Here is a 6,382-nt window from a genome sequence, read left to right on the forward strand (position 1 = left end):
TCCCAACATCAGGGTCTTTTCCAGGGAGTCTTCTCTTCTCATGAGGTGGCCAAAGTATTGGAGCCTCAGCTCCAGAAGGGCTGGCTGAAGCATATAAATCATTCCTGATCTTAATCTTTTAAATATTCCCTAAGACTGTCAGGGAGCATTACCAGCACAGAATGCAGGTGCTGATGAGAAAGTCTATTTACATCTCCATCCACTTTCTCTCTCACTCACTGAATGATCAAACCAAAGGAGATCGCTATGCCTGTAGAGCCCTAGTGACCAAGGAGCCAGCAGAGGGAGGTGTCACAATGAAGGGCGTGTCACAAGGACCTCCACAACCTAGCAACCACCAGCACTCAACTGACACTACTCTCAACTGACACTACTAAGCTAGCTTATATGGCTTTTAATCCATGTTCAGCTTTTTACAAGTATGTAAAATGAAATTTATTCCTTTATAGTCAAGCTTCCATTGTTCCTGCACCTACTGAGCATTAGCTATCTAATCTACCTCTCTGCCTCTTTGGTCCTATATTGATGAACAGTGGAAAACCACAAATCACCCCATGTGTATTTATTAATTTTATTACCCCTCTTTACTAACAGGCCCCAGGTCAAGTTGTTGTTGTTTAGTCGTTTAGTCAAGTCCGACTCTTCGTGACCCCTCGGACCAGAGCATGCCAGGCACTCCTGTCTTCCACTGCCTCCCGCAGTTTGGTCAAACTCATGCTGGTAGCTTCGAGAACACTATCCAACCATCTCATCCTCTGTCATCCCCTTCTCCTTCTCCTTGTGCCCTCCATCTTTCCCAGCATCAGGGTCTTTTCCAGGGAGTCTTCTCTTCTCATGAGGTGGCCAAAGTATAGGAGCCTCAGCTTCAGGATCTGTCCTTCCAGTGAGCACTCAGGGCTGATTTCCTTAAGAATGGATAGGTTTGCTCTTCTTGCAGTCCATGGGACTCTCAAGAGTTTCCTCCAGCACTATAATTCAAAAGCATCAATTCTTCAGCGATCAGCCTTCTTTATGATCCAGCTCTCACTTCCATATATCACTACTGGGAAAACCATAGCTTTAATTATATGGACCTTTGTCAGCAAGGTGATGTCTCTGCTTTTTAAAATGCTGTCTAGGTTTGTCGTTGCTTTTAATATGCCTATAATATGCATTAAAGGCATAAGGTGAACACAACATATGGTTCTTTGTTTTACAAGATGGAAGATCTAGATCGAAACCCATCCCTGGTGAGGCTGTGTTGGATCCAGACTTAGTCACCCTTATAGAACCTCCATGGAAATCAATGCAGTTAGACATGGCTAAAGTGGGTCCCATTGATTTTGAACTATGAAATGTTGGGCTCCAATCCACTGTAAACAAGTAAATTGCCTGATAAGTAAGTTGGAGAACCTCTTTGCTGGGTGTAAAAAAAATGCATATAACTCTTCCAAAAGAATAAATAAAACTGTCCTAATGGGACTTTAAACACCACTCCACTCTAGGGAGCTATAGGTGTCAACTCCTAGAGGCCGAGGGAATTTCAGGCCCCCGAATATATATTTTAGGGGGATGGGCCCCTATAATATTCAGAAGAGGTCATGGGACGTCGTATGGGGGGGGGGGAGCGATCCTCTGGAGAAGCTGTCGCCTGCGGATCATGCACAATGTTTGAAAAAGGAAGAAAATAAATGTCAAAGTTGATCTAGTTCTAGATAAATGACTTCCCTGCCTTGCTTAGTTTTTCTTCTTTGCTTTTATTTATTTTTTAAAGGCACCCATCACCTTGAAGTGCTGGACATTTGTTGTGATGCATAATGTCACGCCATTTCCCCATAATTCTCAGTGTTTTGTAACAGGGTTTCTTACTGAGCACATGACCTACATGCCATTTTAATGACGTAAGGGGAAGGGAACGGTAAAGAACCTCTGGATGGTTAAGTCCAGTCAAAGGTGACTATGGGGTTGTGGCGCTCATCTCACTTCCAGGCCGAGGGAGCCAGCGTTTGTCTACAGACAGCTTTCTGGGTCATGTGGCCAGCATGACTAAACTGTTTCTGGCGCAACGGGACACCATGATGGAAACCAGAGCGCACGGAAATGCCGTTTACCTTCCCGCCAGAGTGGTACCTATTTATCTACTTGCACTGGCATGCTTTTGAACTGCTAGGTTGGCAGGAGCTTGGACAGAGCAAAGGACGCTCACCCCGTCGCACGGATTTGAACCGCTGACCTTCTTATCGGCAAGCCCAAGAGGCTCAGTGGTTTAGACCCGTGTCCCTAAATGTCAGAGGAACCACAAGGGCTGCCAATCCCACCTCTGTAAAATGGTCTAAACTGTGAAGCATCGGTTCACGCTTCATCAGTACATTTGCCACTGAAAGTGAGGCGAGTGCTCCCGAGGTGCCATGATTTCTCCCATGTTCTCTGAGGGCTAAGTTCTGTATTTATCTCCTCTGTAACAGTCACTGTCATAGTCCAACTGCGGTTAGGTTGCTAAGAGCAACAGTCAACTTCAAAAGAAGTTAAGATCCCCTTCTAGGAGAAAAGTCTATTTCATACTGCGGAACTGATTTTCAAAGGGCTCCATTTATATTATACAGGCCTGTCTAGTTCTAGATAAATGACTTCCCTGTCTTGCTTGGATTTTCTTCTTTTCTTTTTTCTTTTTTTAAAAAAGACACCCATCACCTTGATTACTAAGTGCTTGACAATTCTTGTGAAGCATAATGTCACGCCATTTCCCCTTGATTCTTAGTGTCTTGTAACAGAGTTTCTTCCTTAAAAAAAAAAAAAAGACTCTGGGTTGTTGTTTTTCTGGATCTGAAACTGAGATATTCCTTGACAATTTAATTCCAAAGTATTTTACATATGAATGGGGAATGAATGAATGAGTGATGCATACTTAGAAAGACCTAGTTGTGTCAATTAAAAAAAGGTTTTTTAAAAAGTGTGTCAATTAACACACTAATTGCAATATTTACCATTCTCTCTTTAAGGTAAATAGATGTATCAAGGCAATTGCAAGTATTTAATGGCAAACTGTGGGACGCGGGTGGCGCTGTGGGTAAAACCTCAGCGCCTAGGACTTGCCGATCGCATGGTCGGCAGTTCGAATCCCTGCGGCGGGGTGCGCTCTCGTCGTTCGGTCCCGGAGCCTGCCAACCTAGCAGTTTGAAAGCACCCCCGGGTGCAAGTAGATAAATAGGGACCGCTTACCAGCGGGAAGGTAAACAGCGTTCCGTGTGCTGCGCTGGCTCGCTAGATGCAACTTGTCACGCTGGCCATGTGACCCGGAAGTGTCTGCGGACAGTGCTGGCTCCCGGCCTAAAGAGTGAGATGAGCGCGCAACCCTAGAGTCTGGCAAGACTGGCCCGTACGGGCAGGGGTACCTTTACCTTTACCTTTTAATGGCAAAAAAAACAACGGACTAGAATGCTTAAATTCCACTTTAAAGCCCAAGGAGGTCCTCCTAGGGACTTATTAAAGATATAATTCCTATTACAGTGGTACCTTGGTTCTCAAACTTAATCCATTCCAGAAGTCTGTTCCAAAACCAAAGCTTTCCAAAACCAAGGCATGTCAGTTTTTTCCAAAACCATCACAGTTTTTTATTGATCCTGGAATGTCCCGCTTTTCCTTAGGAAGTCCCTATTTTCATTGGAGAAAAGTTGGAGGGTATGGAGTTATCCAAACCCCAAGCCGTCTGAAGGCAATCCTATACTGTGGAACCTCAGCTTTTGAGCATCTCGGAAGCTGAACAATTCAGAACCTGAACACTGAAAACCCGGAAGTAATTGCTTCCAGTTTTGAACGCACCTCGGAAGTTGAACAGCTTTCGAGGTCCGTTTTCCCATTTTTTTCAATGGATTTTGCTGACCGCCCATTGCTCCTCGGTTTTCTAACATTTCAGAAGTCGTTCAGTCTTCCAGAATGGATTAGGTTCAAAAACCGAGGTTCCACTGTATAGGGAAGGGTTCCCCCCCTATGTTTAATGTTTTATTATGTTTTTATATATGTTGGAAGCTGCCAAGAGTGGCTGAGGCAACCCAATAAGATGTGTGGGGTATAAATAGGAAACTTATCCTTACGGAATGGGACGTCCCTATTTTTATTGGAGAAATATTGAAGGTTATGTAATTGTGTATTTAATCTCCACATGGAAAACCACAGCAGCTGACATTTAGACATTCTTACACATCTACACCAGAAGTAGATGTGAATTCATTGTGACATTCCTCCATAAGTGGGTGTGGGACTGAGGCCTTACCCTGTTTTTCTCAGCACTGCATTATAACCTGCCCCTGTCCCATTTCCTCCTTCTGTTAGTATTAGGAAATGGGCAACAGTTAAAGCCAAATATCTATCTTTTCTCTCCTACGGCCAGGCTTGCAGATGATTTTTTAAAGCCCTGTGTGATGAAATGTTTAGTAGAATTGTAAACAGATGATTTTCAGAGGAAAATCCCTCGTCGTTGATGGTTTCCGTATTATTTCCGTGTACTTATTTTCTTATTTTGAAAGAAGCTGCCTCTTTTCCTCTCTTGTAGCCTATAATTTATGAAATGCAGTTCTTATTATTGTTCCTGAGATAAGGAAGTAGGTCAACATCAAAGGATGCGATTAGAGTACGCTTCAAGTATTTGTACTATAACCTTCTCTCTCTTTAAATTATCTATACAGATGTGGCTTCATTTGCACACAATGGGGATCCTTTTAATAGCTTACAAATTATACTGAACATAAGATAAATACCAATTAAAACAGCTTGGTAACCTCCTTATTAACTTATCAGCATGGGAGTTTGCACCATCAGGGTCCCCCACTAAGCACATCTCCATTACTGAGTTCAGACTCTGAGTGCAGGATTTTGCCATCACCAGCTCCGAAGGGGAAATGGCTAGAACTGATTTGCCCCGGTTTGCGATGTAAATAAAACCACGTAAATCTGACAAAGTTTATCCAACAGTGGAACAATAACTGCGGAGCAATAAAAATAGAATAATGTAATCATGGGGAATAAGTTTACATGTGTTTAGCCGCCACCAAGTAGCTTCAGGGTACATGACTCGCTTGTGTGAAATAACTGCACTGGCTACCAATCAGTTTCCTGGCCCAATTCAAAGTGCTGGTTTTATAAAGCCTTAAACAGCTCAGGATCACAATACCTCAAGGACTGCCTCTTTCCATATGAACCAATCCGGATCCCGAGATCATCTTCTGAGGCTCTTCTTCACGTGCCTCCTACTCAAGAGGTCCGTAGGGTGTCAACATGAGAACAGGCCTTCTCTGCAGTGGCTCCCCATCTGTGGAATGCTCTCCCCAGGGAAGTTCGCCTGGTGCCTTCATTATACACCCTTAGGTGCCAGGCAAAAACATTCCTTTTTAGCCAGGCCTTTGGTCCATCAGACTGATATCCAATGCCCTTTTAAAATGTGTTGGGAGGGGGTTATTGGGTTATTTTTATTATGTAATTTTATATTGCATCTTATTCTGAAAACTACCCTGAAACCTGTGGGTATGGGGGGGTATACAAAGGTAATTAATTATAAAACAATAATAATTTTAGATGGTTGTAACTTGTCCTGGGACCTGCTAGTGAAGGAAGGTACAGTGGTGCCCCACAAGACGAACGCCTCGCAAGACGGAAAACCCGCTAGACGAAAGGGTTTTCCGTTTTGGAGGCGCTTCGCAAAACAAATTTCCCTATGGGCTTGCTTCACAAGACGAAAATGTCTTGCAAGTTCCTGTGGGTTTTTTTCCCTTTCTCCCCCTTTTTCTAAGCCGTTTATCAGCTGATCCGCTAAGCCGATAAGCCGCTAAAAGCCTCTAAAAGCCGCTAAGCCGCTAATAGCGCTAATCCACTAAGCCGTCAATGGGCTTGCTTCACAAGACGAGAAAACCGCAAGACGAAGAGACTCGCAGAACGGATTCTTTTTGTCTTGCAAGGCACCACTGTAATAACATGAATAAAGACACCCTGTCTGTGGAATGCTCTCCCCAGGGAGGTTAATCTGGCGCCTGCATTACACACCTTCTCTGCAGTGGCTCCCCGTCTGTGGAATGTTCTCCCTAGGAAAGTTTGCCTGGTGCCTTCATTGTACACCTTTAGATGCCAGGCAAAAACGTTCCTTTTTAACCAGGTCTTTGGTCAATCTGATTGACACCCAATGCCCTTTTAAAATGTGTTGGGGGGTGTTATTGGGTTGTTGTTGTTGTTGTTGTTTGTATTTTTATATTGTGATCTTATCCTGTGAACTGCCCTGAAACCTGTGGTTATAGGGTGGTATACAAATTTAATTAATAACATCAACAATTATTTTAAATGGTTTTAACTTGCCCTGGGACCTGCTAGTGAAGGAGGGTAATAAAATGAATAAACACGCAAGGGGTGATTTCTGGTC

The sequence above is a fragment of the Podarcis cretensis genome, assembly GCF_951804945.1.
Source record: "Podarcis cretensis genome assembly, chromosome: 3".
NCBI lineage: Eukaryota > Metazoa > Chordata > Lepidosauria > Squamata > Lacertidae > Podarcis > Podarcis cretensis.